Source organism: Hypanus sabinus, chromosome 11 (assembly GCF_030144855.1).
Source record: "Hypanus sabinus isolate sHypSab1 chromosome 11, sHypSab1.hap1, whole genome shotgun sequence".
In the NCBI taxonomy this organism is placed as follows: Eukaryota; Metazoa; Chordata; class Chondrichthyes; order Myliobatiformes; family Dasyatidae; genus Hypanus; species Hypanus sabinus.
The window spans coordinates 106,024,187-106,047,739 of NC_082716.1; the positions used below are offsets into that span (position 1 = coordinate 106,024,187).

Here is a 23,553-nt window from a genome sequence, read left to right on the forward strand (position 1 = left end):
CGCTCCAGTACAGTAGCAACGGCACTTCCCGCCGTTACCCGAGGCCAACCAGTGATCCCTGGCGCGAAGGTATCACTGCGTTTAGGCAACTGATGACCTCACGTGGGTTCAAGTTCAACAGTGGGCATGACAGGGAATGAGGAAAGGTGCAGCTGACTCATATCGTTTCATATCAACAAATCATATCGTTTCCTCACTGTCCTAATCGGCAACAACCTATCTTTATAATGCAGACATCCCATCTCTCCCGGAAGTTCCGGGAGTCTCCCGCATATTGATAGCGGCTCCCTGACGCCCGCAAATTATATACAATATCCCGGAAATTGATTTTTTTTTGTGTGAAAGAGAGAGAGAAAGCACGCACCATGGCAGAGTCAGACAGACATACTTTATTGATCCCGAGGAAAATTGGGTTCCAAGAAAAAAGAAAATATAAAACGTACTTCACCCCAGACTACACTTATTGCAACAGTGATTTTTCTATTGGCCATGGTAGGTTAAAATGTAAAAGACATGTTGAGGTGAGTTTAACAGGTGTCATTCATTCATTATCATAGCTAATGTTATTTAAACTAGCTTGGAGCTGCTAAGGAGCTACTCTATTGCAGATATCCCACCTCCCCCAGGAGTCTCCTGCAAATTGATGGTGCTACCTCCCTGAAATGAGTTTTTGCGGGGTGGGATGTCTGGTAATGCTCACATTACAACACTTCTTCCCCCTTTAAATTCCAACGTTCCCCAAATGTACAAGAACTGGGAAACAATAAACAGTGGTGTCATTAGCTTGCGTACCTCTGAAACTTATACTAGTGTCTCAGTAACAGTTTACCAATGCAAAACACCTGAAAAACGTGGCAGGTTCAACATTCAGTCTAACTAAGGAAACTGTCCATTCAAATATTCAGTCTGTCAGGAGGTTTGTGAGAACGCTGTGTTGCAAAAGATGAAAATGATTAAATCTAAGTACAGGAGCTGTCTTACTGACAGACACCTCACAGACTGACTCAGACTGGCTGTCTGTAGTTATGAGCCAAATTTCAGCAAGCTAGCGGAAAGTATTCAGCTCCAGTCATCACATTGAGTGTAACACTCAATTTTTATTCATTTTTCGTGTTGAAATAAAATTAAATAATGAAACGTAGAATTAAAGTTGTTGTAATGTGAATATTATGAAAACAAGTAATACCAATTAAGATAATGGTAACATAGCAACACTCCAGCTATGGAAAGCCACCTGCAAAGAGAGACTGCTTCCGGGGCTGCAGGGCTCCACTTCCAGTCCCTTCTGCCCGGTGCGCATGCGTGTGTCTAACAATTTGTTCACCATGGCTGAGGTAGTGGATCATGGGCTTGAAAAGGTTGGCGACCACTAGTGTAGACCCTGCTCAACCACTATAGGCTATGCTAGCTGAGCCTTGTCTTCTGCATGCAGGTTGTCTGCATCCCAAAAACCATCCCCTACACAGTAAGCTGGCTTCAGGCAAGAGAACCACTGGCCATCTGCGATTGCACAGCAAGGATGTCTGAAAGTGGGACATGAAGGTGCTGGACATCAACACTGAGTCTTGGAAAGAGCCTGCAGCCAACCGAGAAGCATCCTGAAACAACATCTGGTGAAGAAAAACTCCTGCAAGCAGCAGAAGGCAAACGGGCCCATTCAAAGGAATGCAGAGCTGAGGTCACTTCTAGATGTGACCTTTGCATTGTTGTCCAGGTCTTGCATCTGTACAGCAGTGTGCTGGCGACACAAGCGGTGTACACTGCTCTCTTTGTTTTAACTGCCACTCTTGCATTGGTCTTATCAGCGCAGACAGAGCTGCACCAACAATGTAGATAGCTGGGATGCAACATCCATGGTCGACCTCAACCAATGGTGGGTCGCTAAGAAGGCAGTTTGCCAAGTACAAATGGTAAAAGTGCTGAGATGCACTTGGGTATCTGACGTAGTCCATCATCATCATCGTCGTATGATCATGGTTGTTCTTGGCAAATTTTTCTACAGAAGTGGTTTGCCATTGGCTTTTTCTGGGCAGTGTCTTTACATGATGGGTGACCCCAGCCGTTATCAATACTGTTTAGAGATTACCTGTCTGGTGTCAGTGTCAGTGATCACATAACCAGGACTTGTGATATCCATCAGCTGCTCATCTGAGCATCCACCACTTTCACATGACTTCCTGTGACCCTGATCAGGAGGTGGCGGGGTGGGGGCTGCGCAGGTGCTACACCTTACCAAAGGGTGACCTGCAGGCTAGCGGAGGAAAGGAGCGCCTTACACCTCCTTGGGTGAAGATGTTTCTCTGCCCAGCCACCCACTGATGGAGTTAGCTGTGGTTTTCTCTTTTTGGTTTCTACGTCACCCCAAACACGCAATAGGAAAATTTCATTTAAGCCAAAAAGCTTTCATGTGTGCAATGTGTTTGCCGTGTAAGAATTTCAGTCATCACCTCAGACTGCTTCCTTTATTTATAAGTGTTTTGCAGCCACCACGGTGGCATAGCAATTGGCGTACTGCTGTACTGCTTTACAGCACCAGTGATCAGTGTTCAATTCCTACCGCTGCCTGTAAGGAGTCTGTACATTCTCCCTGTGACCGTGCAGGTTTCCTTTGGGTGCTCCAGTTTACTCCCACAGTCCAAAGATGTTTGGTTAGGGTTCGTAAGTTGTATACATTCAATGTTGCCACCGGAAGTGTGGCAACCCTTGCAAACTGCCCCCAGCACATCTTCGGACTGTGTTGGTTGTTGATGCAAATAATGCATTTAATTATATGTTTTGATACATGTGACAAAGAAAACTCATAAGATAAAAACAAGAAATTCTACAGATGCTGGAAATCCAAAGCAACACACAAAATGCTGGAGGAGCTCAGCAGGTCAAACAGCATCTATGGATAAGAGTAAAAAATAAGAGGTTATACTGATGCTGGAAATCTAGAACAACACACACAAAATGCTGGAGGAACTCAACAAGACAAACAGCATCTCTGGGCTGAGACATTTTTCCAGGACTGAAAAGGAAGGGGGAAGATGTCACAAACCTCATACGAGTCCTGATGAAGGATCTCGGCCTGAAATGTTGACTGTTTATTTCTTTTTGCAGATACTGTCTGACCTGCTGAGTTCCCAGCATTTTATATGGTTACATATAAAGCTGATGTCTAAACATTTAGGAGTCAGAACTTGATTTATCTAATGGCAGTGTTACAAACATCTCAAACACCCACTATCAAATCTTACCAAATCTTTTTTGATTCGAATAGTCAAATATCTTCCAACAACTTATTTTGTTAATCCCACACATTGCCACAGACCTGTCTCTGTGTCTTTCTCCTGTCTCTCCCAACTCCTCTGCTGTCCAGGGTGTCTGGGTATATCTCATTCCCAGCATTTTCTATTGCTTTCTCCCTCATTTGTTTGTCTACCATCCCTAGAAAAAACATACAGTGGTGCTAAGAAGTTTGTAAACACTGTAGAAGTTTCTCTATTTCTGCATAAGTATGACCTAAAATGTGATCAAATCTTCAGATAAGTCCTAAAACTAGGTAAAGAGAACCCAATTAAATAAATAACACAAAAACATTCTGTTTCGAGGAAGTCAGTCGAGAATAAGAGTTTCAATTTGTATATTGTATACATTCTCCAATATTAAATGGAACCATTTAAATCACTGAGGTTTAACGTCACCGGCACTAACGGCAGCTTCCCTGTGCTGCCTTACGTACAACATTACAGCACAGTATAGTCCCTTGGGCCCACCATGTCCTGCTGACCCTTTAACCAACTGCAAGGTCAATCTAACCCTCCCCTCCTACATAGCTTTTCATTTTTCTATTAACCATCTGCCAATCTCAGGGTCTCTTTACTTTTATTGTTTTCACAATTTGTTTTCATTTTCTCTCTGCATTGAGTGTTTGACAGTCTTTTTTTTACTAGGTTCTTTTTGGTTTCTTTGTCTTGTGGCTACATGCAAGGGATAAATCTCAAGGTTGTAGAATGCATACATACATTGATAATAAATGTGCTTTGAACTTAAATGTCCCTAATGTATCTTCCTCTACCGCCACCTCTGGCAGTGAGTTCCACACACCCACCACTCTGTGTTTTAAAAAAATTCTGATGTCTTCCCCCCACCTCCCCTTCTCCCGCTAATCACCTTAAAATTATACACCTCATATTAGCTACTTCCTAAGTCCCCTTCGTTACTCTCTGTTTACCCATGACTGTGTCGCCACCCACAGCTCCAATCTACTAATTAAATTTACTGATAATGCTACATTGATGGCCTCATCTCATGTAATAATGAGGCAGCCTACAGAGAAGAAGTCAACACCCTGACACAGTGATGTCAAGGAAACAACCTCCCCCTCAACGTCGCAAAAACAAAGGAGCTGGTTGTGGATTACAGGAGGAATGGAGACAGGCTAACCCCTATTGACATCAATGGATCTGGAGTTGAGAGAGTGGACAGCTTTAAGTTCTTCAGCATACGTATCACCGAGGATCTTACATGGTCTGTACATACCGGCTATGTGGTGAAAAATGCACAACAGCACTTCTTTCACCTCAGGCGGTTGAAGAAGTTTGGCATGGGCCCTAATCATTAGAACTTTCTACTGAGAGCATCCTGACTGGCTGCATCACTGCCTGGTACGGGAACGGTACCTCCCTCAATCGCAGGACTCTGCAGAGAGTGGTGTGGACAGCCCAGCACATCTGTAGTTGTTAATTTCCCACTATTAGGACATTTACAAAGACAGGTGTGTAAAAAGGGCCCGAAGGATCATTGGGGACCTGATTCACCCCAACCACAAACTGTTCCAGCTGGTACCATCAGGGAAACGGTACCACAGCATAAAAGCCAGGACCAACAGGCTCCAGGACAGCTTCTTCCACCAGTCCATCAGACTGATTAATTCTCACTGATACTATGGTTTTTTTATGTTAATTGACTATCCTGTTGTACATACTATTTATTACAAATTACTGTAAATTGCACATTCAGATGTTCATTTATGTATGTGAAGGATGTAAGAAATAAAGTCAATTTAATTCAATTCACGCTGGGAAAGGGTTTCTGGCTGTTAAAGATTCAAAGTACATTTATTATCAAAGTAACTATGCAGTATACATTGCTGAGATTCATAGAGGCCACAATACAAAGAAGAGCCATGGAACCAACCCATTCAAAGAAAAATATCAAACGTCAACACCCACCACCACCACTTGATCAATGCCCTTTATCATCTTGTACACCTCCATCAAGTCACCTCTCGTTCTTTTTCATTTCAATTGGGACACTCGGTGAAGTCTGGGTAGGGCAGGGCTTACTCTGCAACCACACACATACGCCCACACAATCAGATTTAATTTCACTGGCATATGTCATAAAATTTGTTGACTTTGCAGCAGCAGTACATTGCAATACATCAATAATAGAAAAAAACATGAATTTCAGTAAGTATCTATATTAAATAGTTAAATAAGTAGGGCAAAAATGCAAATTAAAAAAAAAGTAGTGAGGTAGTGTTCACAGGTTCAATGGCCATTTAGAAGGCAAGGCAAAGAGGAAGGAGCTGTACCTTCTCTCTGATGGTGGCAATGAGAACAAGGCATGGCCTGAGTGATGGGGGTCCTTAATGATGGGCACCACCTGTCTGAGGCATCGCTCCTGGATACTATGGAAACTGGTGCCTATTATGAAGCTGACTAAGTTTACAACTCTGCAAGTTATTTCGATCCTCTGCAGTTCCCCCTTTATACCAGGTGGTGATGTAACCAGTTAGTAAGCTCTCCATCTGGAAATATAAGACTATTTTAGGTGGCATACCAAATCTTCTCAAGCTCCTAATGAAACATCGCTGCTGTTGTGCCGCCTTTATAGCTGCATCAGTAAGTTGAGCCCAGGATAGGTCCACAGATATATTGATACCTTGGAACTTGAAATTGCTCACCCTTTCCGCTTCTAACCCCTCTGTGCTGACTGGTGTGTGTTCTCTTGTCTTATCCTTCTGAAGTCCACCATTAGTTCTTTAGTGCAAGGTTCCTTACAGAGGACACCAGAATTGAACTCTGAAACCCAGCTTTAATAGTGCCGTGCCTACTGCTACGCTGCCGTGGTGCCCCCTTCGATCTCTCTGAGCTGCTTGAATTTGTCCTGTATTTCCTGATTCGATTTTGTTCAGATTTACAGCCTCTTCAGTTTTTTTTAAAGCTGGCTGACTGATTGGCAGTGTGATGATGTTCTAAGATGCTAATCCTGAACAATATGCTCTTGTTTTGTGTTGGTAGTCAGAAAATAATGAACAATGGAGTAACTTTACTTATCCTAAACCAGCTTTTCATCACTTTTAATTATTTATTTCCAATTTAAATAAGATGCAAATGAAATTGACATGTGATACAGTTTTTAAAAAAAGTAACAATTGACAATTATCCCAGTAAGAGTAAACAGCTTCCATTTCCATTTGGTCTCCTTACAGAGACCAGTCTTAAAGATCGTAAGCTGCTCATTGTCAGGCATTGTTCGACTGGTTAGGCCTCCACGGCACATGGAGCTTCACGTTTTCACCCCGTGCTGTCTGCTGACCCATGCAGTTGGGTCAGGATCTCATTCCCATTGTCATTAGACAATGACACAGCACAGGCGACGGTGCTGCTACCCATTCAGCATGTGCTGTGGCATTATTTCAGGGTCTTGTTATCACAGATCGACTTTATTCGGCAATTCTCAGAAGGTGACGAGAGCGCGTACAGGAGCAAGATATACCAGTTAGCTGAGTGGTGTCGCAACAGTAACCATGCACTCAATGTCAGTAAGATCAAAGAACTGATTGAGGACTTCAGAAAGGGTAAGACGAGAGAACATAACACCAGCCCTCTCAGAGGTGAGAGGGAATGAGCAGTTTCAAGTTCTCTGAGGACCTAACCTGGATCCAACCATAAAGATTGTCGCAACCGTAAAGAAGACAAGGTGACAGATGCATTTCAATAGAGTTTGAGGAGACTTTACGACACCAAAAACACGCAATTTTCTGCAGTTGTACCATGGAGAGCTTTCTAATTGGCTGCATCACTGTCTGGTATGGGGGATATGGGGACCATTGCGTAGGATCGAATTAAGCTACAGAAAGTTGTAAAATTGGCCAGCTCCATCATGGGCTCTAGCCTCTGCAGTATCCAGGAAATCTTCAAGGATCAGTGCTTCAGAAAGGCGGTGTCCACCATTAAGGACCCCCATCGCCCAGGACATGCCCTCTTCTCATTGCTAGCTAGCGTCAGGGAGGAGGTACAGGAGCCTAAAGACACACACTCAACTATTCAGGAACAGCTTCTGCCACTGTGCCATTTGATTTCTGAATGGACAGTGAAACCATCAACACCACCTCACTTCTTCTGACGAAGGGTCTTGGCCCGAAACGTCGACAGCACTTCTCCCTATAGATGCTGCCTGGCCTGCTGTGTTCTACCAGCATTTTGTGTGTATTGTTTGAATTTCCAGCGTCTGCAGATTTCCTCGTGTTTGCTCTTTAAAAACACCACCTCACTACTTCTTTTATTTTGAATTTTTTTTTGCACTACTTATTTAACTATTTAATATATGTAATTATTCTCTATTACTATTTATTGCATTGTAATGATGCTGCAAAGTTTCTGATTCTGCTACATATGTATATACGTCAGGAATTTGCTCCAGCCCAGTGTGGGTAGTGACCACAATGATTCTCAATTCACGTCAGAGACCACACAATTCCTTCACACAGGAAAACCCAAATAAATGACACAATAAACATTATACATTTATTGAGAAAAAGTATCCAATATTACATATATTTGTTTGAAAAAAGTATGTGAACCTCTGTCCATTGCCAATTTGACCTTAGCCTTCCATATTACTACCATCATGTACATATGCAAACTTCTCTTAAATGTGAGCTCACATACACCACTTGTCCTGGCAGTTCCTTATGACCCTCTGAGTGAAGAAGCTTCGCCCCGCATGTTCTCCTTAAACACTTTACCTTTCACCCTTCAAACAGAGGCCATAGGTTTAGTCCCACCCAGCCTCAGTGGAAAAAGCCTGCTTGTATTTACCTTATCTATACTCCTCATAATTTTGTATGCCTCTGTCAAATCTCCTCTCAATCTTCTACTTTCCAAGGAATGAAGTTCTAACCTATTCAATCTTTTCACATAACTCAGGTCCTCCAGACTCGGCAACATCTTTATAAATTTTCTCTGTTACTCTTTCAGCCTTATTTACATCTTTCCTGTAGGTAGGTGGCCAAAAAATGTATGCAGCACTCCAAATTAGCCCTCACCAATATCTTACAGAACTTCAACATCTCCTGCACTCAGTACCTTGATTTATGAGAGGCAATGTGCCAAAAGCTTTCCTTACAACCCTATCTACCTGTGGTGCCACTTTCAATGAATTATGGACCAGTATTCTTAGATCCCTTTGTTCTATTGCACTCCTCAGTGTCCTACCGTTCACTATGTAAGACCTCGCACTTCTGTCACCTGCCCTGCCTCATTCCCTAATAAGAGAACTAGTATTGCACTTTCTCTAATTAGAACTTCTTTGTACTGATTAAAGAAACTCTCCTGAACACATTTGACAGATTCCGTCCCATCTAGTCCTTTTACAGTATGTGAGTCCCAGTTGATATGTGGAAAGTTAATACCAGCTACTGTCACAACATTAGTTCTTGTAACAGTCTGCCATCTCTCTACAAACTTGCTCCTGTAAATCCCACAGACCGTTGTTTGGTCTATAATATAATCCCATTAACGTGATCATACCTTTCTTATTCCTCAGAGCCACACTAGACAAACTCTCCAGGCTGGCCTGATGGAGCACTGTCATGACATTCTCCCTGACTAGTAACACCACCCCCTCCCCCTTTAATCCCTCCCACTCTGTTACGTCTAAAGCAGGCATGGGCAAACTACGGCCCGCGGGCCATATGCGGCCCGTTAAGCTTTTTAATCCGGCCCGCAGAACTTGATGAAATTATATTAATAAACCTTGTTAACGTTTTTTCCCCACAATTCTGGCGTTTTCCCAATAGATGACGCACTCTATATACATTTGTGGCGACCCATTTCCTGGCACATCCGAACCGGCTCACAATTAGCCAGCGTTCCGGCTAAGGGAGATAGCCTACGGGGATTTGCGAGCACAGAGCTTTGGATCCTCTGCGCCACAGGGGGGGCAGGTTGAGGTAGGCTTAAAAGTGAGGCTGGGGATTTCGAATAAAGTTTTTTTCTTCAACTGCAGTTACCGACTCCGTGTTGTAATTTTAGCACTGCATATAGCACACCGCTACACATTGACCTTTGTTGAGGTGCAGCGTATTACTCCACATTTCGCTTTACTCATTGTTCGGCTCGACCTATTTGTGTGAACAGGCGTTCAGCGTCATGAACATCAACAAAGCCAGCCACAGATCCAAGTTAACTGACCAACACCTCAGATCCATCCTGAGAATCGCCACAACAAAACTAAATCCAGACTTTGATGCGCTGGCTAAAAAGGGAGACCAACAACACTGTTCCCACTGAAATTAAAAATAAGTTTCTTCGTTGTGTTATGTAAAAAATGCATTTGAAAATATCTTTTTCAATAAGCCTTACATGTTACATATAATTTCTGTTAAGTGATGGACATGAGTAGTGCGCAGGTGCACGTACGTTCTCAAAATAAAAAATGCGCTCCAGATCAAATAACGCGCTCGGCATACTGGCGCGCTCACACTGTTCTGTCATTGTGCTGGTCGTTGTTGAGTTTTGGCACAGGGGACAATTGAATAAGAAGGAGCAGGACAAGTAGACCTGCATCTCCTACCGTTTTTGAAATAAAGACAGTCAGGAGGAGAGTGATGATGATAATATCTTGAAGGATAACAGAATTTTCAGTGCTTTAAAATAATAACTGTTACTATTAAAAAAGCTGTATTTTATTCATTTAATTTTCAGTATTTTAAAAGTCATTTCAATAAATAGCTAAATACCATGGGACTTCAAAGACAGATATTTTGTCGTAATGCATTTGTTCATTTTCAATTGAAATTAAAGCACATGTTTTCTACATATCCCATGATATTTTATTTTCTCTTATGAGGTGTATTACCAAAACACTCCGTCCATCTGCTCCCTGGTCCGGCCCCCCTGTCAAATTTTAGAACCCTTTGTGGCCCACAAGTCAAAAAGTTTGCCCACCCCTGGTCTAAAGCAATGAAACCCTGGAACTGTGAGCTGCCAGTCCTGCCCCCCGCAACCATATCTTAATTCCATGTGCTGATCCTTGCCCTAAGCTCATCTGCCTTTCGTGCAATACTCCTTGCATTGAAATTTACACAGCTCAGAACATGGGATCCACCATGCTCAACAATTTGATTCCTGGCTTCATATGTAGGCCTCCACAACCTCTCCACTATCTGTTTTGGCGTTCTGATTCCCATCCCTCTGCAACTCTAGTTTAAACCCTCACCTCTCGTGCAGCACTAGCAAACCTTCCCGCTCATCTTTAAATCCATGACATGAGAAGGGAAGGATATAATGGAGATATGTGGGGGCAAGTTTGCCAAAGAGGGTGGTGGATATATGGAATGAACTAGTAGACAAAGTGGTATAGGCAGGTACAGTTACATTTATAAAAACACTGAATATTGAAAGGCCTGGATAAATTGGACATGGAGAAGATGCTGCCAATAGTGGGGAGTTAAGGACCAGACGGAACAACCTCAGAATAGAAGGACATCCCTTTAGAACAGTTAGCCGGCCTGTGGTGGTGTGGCAGCTGCAGCAGGCTTCAAGGCGAGTGTTCCCAGTTTTGAATCTGGCCAGCGCCTTACAAATTTTCCATCTGTGTCGAGTTGAGCGTTAAGTTAGCAACTCAGCCTCGTAAAAAACAGACAAATGCTTAAGAAATGGCAAGGATGCTGCCCGATGCACCAGAAGAAGCAGAGAGGAACAACAACCACCTTTAGAACAGAGATGAGGAGCAATTTCTTTAGCCAGAGGGTGGTGAATCTGTGAAGTTCGTTACCACAAGCGGCTGTGGAGGCCAAGTCATTGGGTATATTTAAAGCAGAGATTGATAGGTTCTTGATTGATAAGGGCATCAAAGGTTACAGGGAAAATGAGGAGAATGGGGTTGAGAGGAATAATAAATCAGACATAATTGAATGGCAGAGTGGACTTAATGAGCTGAATGGCCTAATTCTACTGGTATGCCTTATGGACTGCTGCTGTTTGAGGAGGACACTCATCACCATCTTAAAGGGAATTAAGATGAAACGAACATTTTTCTTGCCTGTACCATCCAGATCCCTAAAGTGAAAGAAATGTTGGTCGGGATTTGGGACACAAGGAGTAAATCTAATCACAGAGCCAAGAGAGTATCCCTCTCGCAAGCTGTAATTGGTGACCAGGTCAGCAGTTAATTTTAAATCTGACATCGATGAGACTTCTGTCCTTAAGTCTTAATGGATATGGAGCAGAGAGAGCTATTGAAGCTAGGTCAAGATCAGCCCTGGTCTCAATGAATGGTTGGAAATGCTCAAGGGACTAAGTTATTTCCTCCTTCCAAGCTCCTGTACGAGGCACAACAATACAAAACACAAGTGTATTGGAAATGTCCTTGAGTCGTGCTTCAGTGAAAGGAAGCAGTGATAATTACTGAGTATTTACTCAGCCTTGACCAGCAGAATTGTTTGCCTTGCTGTGATTGAGTGCTGTTTGATACTTGATCTTCTCCGCTTATTTGTATTTAATTTTATATCATAAAGCATTGCTTGTCATTGCACTGAGATTTAAAGAAAACAGATTCAGTCCATGTTCCAAGATTTAATGATGGCATTAATATAGACTTCTCCTTCCAATAAAAATAGCTTTTCCCCTCCCCTCCCCTCTTCTTCTATTCCTCACTCTGGCCTCTTACCTTTTCTTCTCACCTGCCGATCACCTCACCCTGATGCCCCTCCTCCTTCCATTTTTCCAACGATCCATTTTCCTCTCCTATCTTCTCAAACCCTTTACCCTTCCCAGCCACCTGTCTTCACCTATCACCTTCTAGCTGGTCCTCTTCCACCTCCCACACCTTCTTATTCTGCTGCCTTCCCCCGTTTCAGTCCTGATGAAGAGTCCCAGCCCAGAACGTGGACAATTTATTCATTTCCATAGATACTACCTGACCTCCTGAGTTCCTCCAACATTTTGTGTGTGTTACTCTGGATTTCCAGCATCTACAGATTTTCACGTATTTAAAATTTAATCATGTTCCTTGGTGGGACAAATTCATGGATATTGGAGAACGATTGGGTAGACTTTGCTCAGCTGAGAGCCTGCTGGTCCCTATCAATGCAATTTTCTTAAAAGAGCTATCTTTCTGAATGTTTAATTTAGTTATTAAATACTCCACTCTCTCTTTCGCCCCGCTTTTACCCGGAGTCAGTAAAATTTCCCTTGAAAATTTTCCCTTGTTGAAACAGATAGTTTATTAAACAGATAGACATAGGAGCAGAATTAGTTCCACTCAGTTTTAAAGGGATGTGTTTGTATTCTGAGGCTGAGCCCTCTGGTCCTTGACTCATCCATCTCTGCATCCACTCTGTCTTTCGATATTCACCAGGTTTCAAAGAGAACCCCCCCCCCCCCCACTTGCATTTTTCTAAACTCCAGGGAGTGCAGGCCCTTGGAGCACCGCAAGTCACAAGCACCCAGTTACAAAAGGCACCCTTTCCCTCCTGCCAGTCAGTCAGTCTTCTGTCCATGCTAGTACCATTCTAAAATTCAGAAGTTCAAAGTGAATGGTATTGTCAAAGTACACATGTATCTATCTGTCACCATGTACAACCCTGAAATTCATTTTCTTGTGGGCATACTCAATAAACCTATAGAATAATAACCATAACAGAATCAGTGAAAGACCAGCAGACCAGGACATTCAACCAGAGTGCAGAAGACCACAAACAGTGCACAAAGAAGAAACGTTAATAATAAATAAATAAGCAATAAATATTTAGAACATAAGATGATGAGTCCTTGAAAGTGAGTCTGTTGGTTGTGGGAACATTTCAATGATGGGACAAGTGAAGTTATCTCCTTTGGTTCAGGAGCCTGATGGTTAAGAGGTAGTAACTGTTCCTGAACCTGGTGGTGTGGGTCCTGAGGCTCATTGTGGTGAGTGAAGTTATCCACACTAGTTCAGAAGCCTGATGGTTGTGGGGTAATAACTGTTCCTGAACCTGGTGGTGTGGGACCTGAGGCTCATTGTGGTGAGTGAAGTTGTCCACACTAGTTCAGGAGCCTGATGGTTGTGGGGTAATAACTGTTCCTGAACCTGGTGGTGTGGAACCTGAGGCTCATTGTGGTGAGTGAAGTTATCCACACTGGTTCAGGAGCCTGATGGTTGAGAGTTGATAACTGTTCCTGAACCTGGTGGTGTGGAACCTAAGGCTCATTATGGTGAGTGAAGTTATCTCCTTTGTTTCAGGAGCCTGATGGTTAAGAGGTAGTAACTGTTCCTGAAACTGGTGGTATAGGTCCTGAGACTCTGATACCTCTTTCCTGATGGCAGCAGTGAGAAGAGAGTATAACCTGGGTGGTGGGGCTTCCTGATGATGGATGCTGTTTTCCTGCGACAGCGTTCATGGCAATTGCGTATAAATTTTCATGTTGCCACTGTCTTGCTGGTGCTTATATCAATGGTTACCATACAGCATGTTGTGTATGGTGCCCCATACGTGATGTTTAAAGCCTCTTTCGGATCTTCCCCTCCGACCCCAGACTTTGAGACTGTGTCCTTTCCAGTTTAGAATTCCTTTCTGGAGTTTACTGGTAAGAAACTTCCACAAGCCGGCTGAGAAGAGTCCAGTGTTTAAGTTCTGGCATTCTTTGATTGGTTTCCACTTCAAAATATTGCCTAACTTCACTTCTAAAACTTGACTGAGAGCTCTCCAATACTTCCAGTGGCTTGGAAGACCCTAGGCTGTCGCTATTTTTTTTAGAGATGTAGTGCAGAACAGACCCTTCTGGCCCAGTGAGCCACACTGCCCATCAACCCACCTATTTAACACTAACCCAGGGGTTCCCAACTTTTTTTTTTATTTCCAGGAACACCTACTATAAACTGAGAGGTCCGTGGACCCCAGAGTGGGACTAGCTCAATCACAGGACAATTTACAATGACTAATTACCCTAGTAGTCACATACCTCTTTGGACTGGGAGGAAACCGGAGACCCAAGGAAACCCATGCGCTTCATGGGAAGAAAAACAAACTTCTTACAGACAGCATCAGAATTGAACTCTGAATTCTTACAGCCCCAAACTGTAATTGACAGGCTCTTACCGCTAGGCATCTGTATTCAACTTGATGGTTAACCTCAGCACTTATAGCTGCGAACCAGTTACCTCAGTTAAGAAGCATATATGTGCTGTCATCATAGATCACAGAACACAGCCATACGTGAAATGGCTGTGAAATGTCCGTACTTGTATTTGTGAATTGTTGCATTGTAAATACAGTCAGCCCTCTTTATCCGCGGATTCAACCAACCGTGGATCGGGAAAACCTGGAAGTTCTCTCTTCTGCACTCGTTGTTTGAGCATGTACAGACTATTTTTCCTTGTCATTATTCCCTAAACAATACAGTATACCAACTATTTACATAGCATTTACGTTGTATTAGGTATTATAAGTAATCTAGAAATGGCTTGAAAGTACAGGCAGTCCCCAGATTATGAATGAGTTCCATTCCTGAGTCCATCTTTTAAGTCGGATTTGAAGTCGGAACAGGTACACCCGGTATTATTTAGCGTCAGTCAAACATTTTTCTTAGTATATAGTACATATTTTACCTTTCTATGCAAATAAAATACTTAAGAAACACACATATTTCAATAATTAAACCACTGCATTGCTTAGTAATAATTGTAGCTTTCATCGGGGCAGGGCCTTTCAAATGCTCAATTAAAATTGTTCCAATCATTAACTAACTGTAGCCTGAAGCTTTTCCAATGACCGATGGCATTTCACCTCTTTCCAATTGCTTTATTACTTCCACCTTATTTTCAATCGCGATCGTGATTATTTTCTTGAACAGGAACACAGCGGATTCAGAGCTACGCCGGGTCCTAATGTCCACCACTCTGAACATGTTAAATAAAGTCCGGGGTTCCGCTGGGTCCTAAAGACCAGTGCACTGATTCAGGTTAAATAAGGGGCTTGAGCATCCATGATTTTTGTTATCTGCGGGGGGTCTCGGAACCAATCCCCAACGGATAAGGAGGGCCGACTGTACATTAGCTGCCACGGTATGTTTGGGGAGGGAGGGTGAGGGGAGGTTTGTTTAGGGGTAAGATATAAAAGCAAAATGGAGGAAAATGTAATCCATTATGTATTCTGTATTGTGTCATTCCTTCAATAAAAATATTTTTTAAAAAAGAACACAGAACATTACAGTACAGCACAGCACCTTCAGCCAAGGATGTTTTGCCGACATTTCAACCTACTATAAGATTAGTGTAATACTTCCCTCCCACATATCCCTCCATTTTTCTTTCATCTATGTTTAACAGTCTCTTAAATGTCTCTGATATATCTGCCTCTACACCAACCCTGGCAGCATGTTCCAAGCACCCAACAATCTCTGTGTAAACAACCTTCTGACATTCACCACACCCCCCCCCATACTTTTCAAAGTTCAAGGTAAATTTATTATCAAAGTACAAATAAGTCACCATATACAATCCTGAGATTCGTTTTCTTGTGGGCATACTCGACAAATCTGTGAACAGAATCATTGAAAGACCGTCCAACTAGACCTTTCCACTAGAGTGCAGAAGACAAGCTGTGCAAGTACAAAAAGAGAAACAATAATAAATAAATAAGCAATAAAAATATCAAGAACATGGAATGAAGAGTCCTTGAAAGTGAGCCCATTGGTTGTGGGAACTTTTAAATTATGGGGCAAATGAAGTTACCCCTTTGGTTCAAGAGCCTGATGGTTGACGGGTAATATCTGTTCCTGAACCTGGTGGTGAGAGTCCTGAGGCTCCTGTACCTTCTTCCTTATTGCAACACCAAAAAGAGAGCATGACCTGGGTGGTGGGGATCTCTGGTGATGGATGCTCCTTTCCTGTGAGTGTTTCATGTAAATGTACAAATGGTTGGGAGGACTTTAAACACCAGTTACCAAAGCACCACATACAAAATGCTGAAGGAACTCAGCAGGTCAGACAGCATCTATGGAAATGAATACGCAGTCAATGTTTCGTGCTGAGACCCTTCATCTGGACTGAGAAGGAAGAGGGAAGACACCAGAATACAAAGGTGAGAGGATGGGAAGGAGGCTAGCTGGAAAGTGATAGGTGAACCCAGGTGGATGGGAAAGTAAAGGGCTGGAGGGGAGAGTGGACCATAGGAGGTAGGGAAGGAGGAAGGTAATAGGCAGATAAGAAAAAGTAAAAGGCTAGAGTGTGGAATAGAGGGAGAGGGGAGGGAGGGATTTTTTTTACCAGAATATAAGATGTTGCTTCTCCACCCTGAAGGTGACCTCATCTTGGCACAGGAGGAGCCCATGGACCTGTGGCCACGGGAATGGGAATTGGAATTAAAATGTTTGGCCAGAAGGAAGTGCTTGTGGTGGATGGAGTGGAGATGCTTGACCAATCACCTGAAAATTATGCCCTCTTGTATTAGCCATTTTCGCCCTAAGAAAAAGGAGCACTAGCTGCCCTCTCTATCTATACCTCTTATCATCTTATACTCCTCTATCAAGTCACCATGATAGATAGAGACGACAGGTATCCGTTTTCAAAAGACGTACACAAAACTATCATGGATATACCAGAAATATTACAAGTCAGTTGTAGGTTTAAAATCTAGTTCACTACCAACAAAAGTATTTTATTGGTCCCCAGTGTTGTACTAATTTTGAACGTAAGATCATACAGGATGAGTTATTCAATGGTAACCTGATCAAATGATTCTCAACATAAATGTGCCTCAAAAACATATCTGCCCTATATTCTGCTTCTAAGCATAAGTTCATTCAATGGAATTTATTAATCCAATAAATATTTAGCAAAGCAAAGAAATCTAGCTTTGGTCACGAGCCAATATTTGCCTGCAGCTGATGAGACTATGTGTCTGTGATGAAGTATATTTTCCAGACGTGGCATTTTACCATTTTTGTTTACAAGGATTAAAAATTATATTTTTAAAACACCAACCTCTTCAGCTCTACAGAATGCCTCTCTGTCACGTGAACTTTAGCAGTCAGTAAAGGTCAGTGTTTGCAGAAATACTGTAGCTCAGACAGCTTAGAGCAGCTTAATCTGCAGACTAAATGGGCACAGGACTAATTCTGCTGAAAACATTGCAAAATAATTTTCCATTCCGTGTAAACCTCTGCTCCGTGGTTCGGCAGTTGCAGACTAAATCACTGCAAGATAGAAATTCTCAGTGGCGCAACACACGTGGTAGATGTTTGGAAAAATATCTGAAGGTTAGAAAATCCCAATAGTTTCTTTTCATATACTCTTTAACTTCAGTAGCGCAGTGCAATTAAGGTTTGAGGCAAATATTATAACACGTATTCTTACCCAGAGATCACTTCCATGTCTTCAGTTTGGTGATTACTCTATTTTAAATATATACCGCTTCTCTGGACTAGGGTGTAAAGCACAATAGTCCTTATGTAACGCACAGTAACTTAATTATTTACCTACTTCCCGTTACACCGCTGGTGTTTAGGGCTTCCTCTCGGTTTTCACTGGCATCAGCCGTGCAAATCATGGGTGTCACTCAGATGTAGGAGGATTCTTCATTGCTGTTTCCATAACAGTTTTGTTTTACTGGTCAGAGTTGTTAGCCCTGAGCTGAATCCCGGAATCTGGAACTCACAATAACTAAGTTAAGAACTAATTCTACAAATGTATTACGCATAGTTAAACAAAGTAAAGTGCATAAATTAAATATTGTAGGATGCAGTACAAATTACCCAGTGACACTTCAAATACAATGTGGCAGGGAGTTCAGAAGCCTAATGGCCTGAGGGAAGAAATGTTCCCATCCTGACTGTTCTTGTTTTACTGCTTTGGAGTCTCATGTCTGAAGGTAGAAAGCCAAGCTGATGGATGGGTGGATGGGTGGATGGGATCCTTAATATACGAAGGGCCCTGTGTATGCTGTGCTCCTGATAAATGTCCCCGATGGATGGTAGGAAGACCCTTATGTTCCTCTCAGCCGTTCTCACAGACCTTTGTAGGGACTTCCACACCAATACTCCGCTTCTCTCATACCAGAGGGAGAGGATTGCTCCTTCCCTCCGCTATTCTTCAGGTCACCCTTGGGCAAAGTTTAGTCCTTGTTTACTGGACGATATCAGGGTCTGTGAAACAATGGGAGCAGGTAGAAAGAGTTAAGTGCACTAAGTTCCTGGGAGTTCACATCATGATGACCTCACCTGGTCTCTTAATATCACCTCCCTGAACAAGAGCTGCACAGCAATGCCTCCACTTCCTGAGGAAAGTGCTCTCCTCCCCCACACATCTTAACTGAATTTTATAGGAGCACCATGAGAGTGTCCTGTCAAGTTGCATCTCCATCTAAGATGATGATTTCCTGCTCATCTCGGAAGAGTAAAACTCTGAACTCAAACCTCCACTGCCTTGCAGCTATGTCCACTCATGGGGAAGACTTCAGGAGTGAACCCTGAGGAAAAATACGGAGCTGCAATCCTGCATTGAGTTCAGATCCAACGGGCAACTCCTGCAATGCTGCTGGTGCCGAAGCGTATCAATCTGTGCCATTTCTTTGGATTCCTCAGCTGCTTGGAGAGGGGGAGTTTGCTACATGGGCATCAGCTTGCTCGCCATATCATACTGCCCTGGCTTGCATATCACGTAGACAGCTGGGACACAACATTTGTGATCGACCCTGACCAATACAGAGCTTCAATGTGCTTCTTCTAAATTAACTAAAACATTAAAACTTGAAAAACTAATTTAATTAATTAATTTACAAATAGTATAAGATTCTCTTCTGTAGCATCAGTCTTAAATTCATTTGTCTTAAGTCCTGGTCACTGGGATGTAATTCCTACCTTCTATTCTCTCCACGAACCAACAATATTTTTGCTACATACCATTTTATTAGGGCCTTTTCAAGAACAGTTACTACTCCTCAACCATCAGGCTCTTGAATAAAAGGGGATAACTACACTCACTTGCCCCGTCATTGTTTCCACAACCAATGTTCTCATGTTAAGGACTCTTTATCTCATTATCTCATGTTCTCATTATTTATTGCTGTTTATTTATAGTTGCATTTGCACAGTTTGTTGTCTTCTGCACTCTGGTTGATCATTCATTGATCCTATTATAGTTACTTCGCTTTGCTGAGTATGCCCACAGGAAAATGAATCTCAGGGTTATAAATGGTGACATACATGTACTCTGATAATAAAATTTACTTTACTGAATGTATAAGTAAATTAATTTAATTTTTTCATACAGAGTCTGATTAACCTGTGAAATTCTGTATCTTGGAAGTATTCTGGAGGCCTGTTAAAACAAAAATTGACAGATATTCAGATATTAAGGGATAGGGGAGTGTGCAGGGAAATGCTTGGAGGTAGGAAATCGTTATCTTAATGAATGACAGCATATAATCAAAAAACCAAAATGGCCTACACTTGCTACTTTTTCTTATGTTCCTAAGATACAAATCAGGCACGCTGCCATTTAAGGAGGCTAGTTTACCGTTGACACAGGGCCAGCTTCCTGGGGTTCAATTCTACAGCTATCTGTGTGAGGAATAGAATAGAACTCTATTGTCATTGGTCAAGACCACGAGGCTGCAGTGCTGACCCAGTCTATGCAGAACAGATATCTACAATACATGCAGTGTGGCTTAATTAAGAATAAATAAATAAATATTCCCATATTTCCCTGAAGACCATCTACTTCTTATGTCAAACAGAATCGCACAGAGAGGTGACCCAGGCATATAGAAGCCCTACTTTAAGGTGTAAAGAACATAAAGTATAGGAGTGGAATTATCAAATCTGCTAATTATCATAGCTGGCCTATCCACCATTTCATCATGGCTGATCCATTTTCCCTCTCAGCCCCATCTCCTGCCTTCTCCTTGTATCCCTTCATGCCTTGACCAATCAAGAAGCTATCAACCTCTGCTTTAAGTATACTCGATGACTTGGCCTTCACAGCTACCTGTGGCAATGAATTCCACAGGTTCACCATGCAACATGTCCATAACGTTCCAATCCACTGGCAAGCCAGGGCGTAGCATTATTCAGCTGCACAACAGCCTTCAGGAAGAAGCTGTTATTCAGTCTAACTGCCTTTGCTAAGATAGTTCTGTGAAAAGGAATAAAGAGGGCAAAGATACTTCATCAGCACTGTTTATTCCTCTCCATAGATGCTGCCTGACCTGTTGAGCTGCTCCAGCACTTTGTGTGTCTTGCTCTGGATTTCCAGGGTGGCAGGGTAGAGTTATGTCTCTACCAATGGAGGGGCAAGGTGTAGCACCTGCTTAGACCTCCTGATCAGGATCACATAAAGTCATTGGAGCTGGTGGCAGATGGTCGTATGAGTAGCTGGTGTATATCACAAGTCCAGGTTATGCAACTGCTGATGCCAGGCAGACAGTCTTCTGAAGAGTATTGATAATGGCTGGGTTCACCCGTCTTGTAGAGACACTGTCCAGAAGAAGGCAATGGCAAACCATTTCTGTGGAAAAAATTTCCAGAAACAATCATAGTCATGGATAGAAAAAAAATAACAACAACAGAGTGAAGGGGATCAGATTAAAGACAGATGGAAGACCATGATCAATCACGTCATATAGCACAGCACAAAACAATGATGATGATGTCTGTTACCAGAATCTGCAGAATCTCTTGTTTATAGTATGGGTTTGTTTCAATTTTCAGATTTAAATGTTTATCAGACCTTTTAAAAGTGAGAACATTTTCTCTCTCTCTCTCTCTCTCTCTCTCTCTCTCCAAAATTTACTGCTCTGTATTTGTTTTTTCCCCTACTCATCATTTTCTTGCATTTAAATTGGCTCCACAGCAGTTAAGTTATATTTCTCTCCAATCTCATTGACTCTGACTTAATTGCAATTTGTTCTGAGATGGGGAATATAGTTCCCTGGACACTACCAGGTTTAAGCTCCAGTTTGTCAACTGCCTGTGCTTTTCTCCAGCATACTTTCATTTGTGTACACTGTAACATGTACCATTTAAAGAGCAATTTATTTAAACCTTTACTACTACACCCCACATCAATTTGTCACATCAGACAGCAACCTTGCCATTTCCTTTAGCGTTGGTTTGTTTTACAGTGCTCAACCCAGCACAAGCAGAACTCATGCAGATATCACTACACCACCAGCACAGTCTATTTAAACTTTTGCTGGGTGCCATCTATCTAAGTGGTAGAACTTAGAACTTTACAGCACAGTATAGATCCTTCAGCCCATGATGCTGTGCTGACCTTTTAGCCTACTCTTAAGTCAGTCTAACCCTGGGGTCCATGAACTCCTTGTTTAATAGTATTGGTCTATAGCATTACAAGGGATGGGAACCCTTTATAATTGGATTTTGTGTTAAAAGATTATGAAATTTTTTTGTCTTGATGTGATGATTGACACCAATAAGTAAGAGGGGTGGGCGTAATAAGCTATAGCTTCAGCCTACACCCTTTCTGTCTGTTTTAAGATTTTTATTATTTAATTTTGTCTTATGAAGTCATCATTGAAAATTATGCTTTTTGTTATGTTTGCACTGACCGAAATAAAATTTCATTCATTCATTCATTCAACCTCTGATGTAACCCTACCCTTCTACAGAGCCCTCCATTTTTCTATCATCTATATGCTTATCAAAGATTCAAAGCACATTTGTCATCAAAGTACGTATGTAGTATGCAACCCTGAACTTCGTCTTCCCCACAGACAGCAGCAAAACAAAATCATGGAACAGAACCCCCCCCTCCCCCCATACACAGATAGCAACAAAAAGAATTAGCAAAAAACACAGAATATAAAGCTCAAAATCGAAAAGAATATTTCAGTACAGTTCAGCGTGGTGTTCATTATCTGCAGGCCACCCTGATTCAAAATTTACCCGAAAGTAGTAACAAAAAAGAGCGACCTGAACTAGAAGGCAGCGTAAATCTCAATTAGAGTACAAATCTACAATCCCCATCGATTAAACCTTGCTCCAGCACCCATCTGCCACCAGCATCAAGTGAGAGAGAGATCACTCGAGTGAGAGTCCACAGTATGCAAATTCCTTCTCTGGCAGAGTAGCAAGTGAGAGGCTGGTAGATGCTGCTAAACACATGATCGCCTCTACACCCACCTCAATGATTTCACTCTTCCGCTGTGCTTTCATCAACAAGAGATGGAATGGTTCATGGTCTCCTGGCCTCACACTTTGGTTGCAGCCTTGTGGAAGGCTCTCGGAGACAGCAAAATGCCAGATTGCCCGATTGGCCAAAAAATCATGCCGCCATGAAGTAGATAGCAGGCTCTAACAGTAGCAGAGTCACATCTGACGTAAAAAGATGTAAAAGAAGTGCAAGTTGCTTCATGGCCCATTTTGAGGATGTTGCCTTTGGTAGCATTGTTTGTTGGTGTTTGCTTCTTTTCAAAGAGTGTCTTAAATGTCCTTAATGTATCTTTGTCTACCATTTCCCTAGCAGGGTGTTCCATGCATACACAACTCTCTGTAAAAATGTTTTTAGATGCTCTTAATATATGAGTCAGAAAGAAGCCCAATTCTTCTCTCAAATCTCTTTCAGGACATATCAAGAGCTTTACCCACGCATATAGTGAAACTTTTGATCAACAGCTTGGAAACTTAGCACCAGTTGTTCCACTTGGCATTGGCTAGATTGGTTCTGATAAGGAATCTCCTGCAACACACACAAAATGCTGGAGGGATTCAGCAGGTCAGGCAGCATATATGGAAATGAATAGATGGTGGACATTTTGGGCCAAGACTGAGAAAGAAAGGGAAGGTGCCAGAATAAAAAAGCTCAGTGAGGAGACTAGCTGGGTGATAGGTGAGGCCAGGTGGGTGGGGAAGGTCAAGAGCTGGAGAAGATAGAATCTGACAGGAGCGTGGACCATAGGAGAAAGGAAGGAAAGGGGACACGTGGAGTGATAAGCAAGTGAGAAGAGGTAAAAGGTTAGAGTGAGGAATTGGGGGAGGGGGTGGGAGGAAGAATTTGTTAACCAGAAGGAGTAATCAGGTTGGAGGTTACCCAGACAGAATATAAGGTGAAGGGCAGCCTCATCTTGGCAGTAATATACTGGACTTCCTAACAGTAGGGCCACAGTCAGTCCATGTGGGCAGCAGTGTCTCTAGTCCCATTACACTGAGCACAGGTGATCCCCAGGCTGTGTGCTCACTGCTGATGCATGACTGTTGCAGGATCCAGCTCAAACCATGTCATCAAGTTTGCAGATGACACTTAGTGGCCTTATCAAGAACAGTGACAAGATGGAAT

General features: G+C 42.4%; 1 protein-coding gene and 1 long non-coding RNA gene across 3 annotated transcripts in view; one reads left to right on the plus strand and one right to left on the minus strand.

Moving 5' to 3' along the window:
- sae1 (SUMO1 activating enzyme subunit 1) overlaps positions 1-23,553 on the plus strand; it is a 209,580-nt gene that overhangs the window by 167,497 nt on the left and 18,530 nt on the right. The window lies entirely within an intron of this gene.
- The window catches only part of LOC132402248 (uncharacterized), a 72,597-nt gene that overhangs the window by 24,996 nt on the left and 24,048 nt on the right, over positions 1-23,553 (minus strand). The window contains exon 1 of one of the 2 annotated variants that reach the window (XR_009514856.1): positions 17,614-17,745. The exons of the other annotated variant lie outside the window; for it this stretch is intronic. This is a non-coding gene — a long non-coding RNA (uncharacterized LOC132402248). Of the gene's footprint in view, positions 1-17,613; positions 17,746-23,553 lie in introns of those variants that run through there. 2 annotated transcript variants of the gene reach the window in all.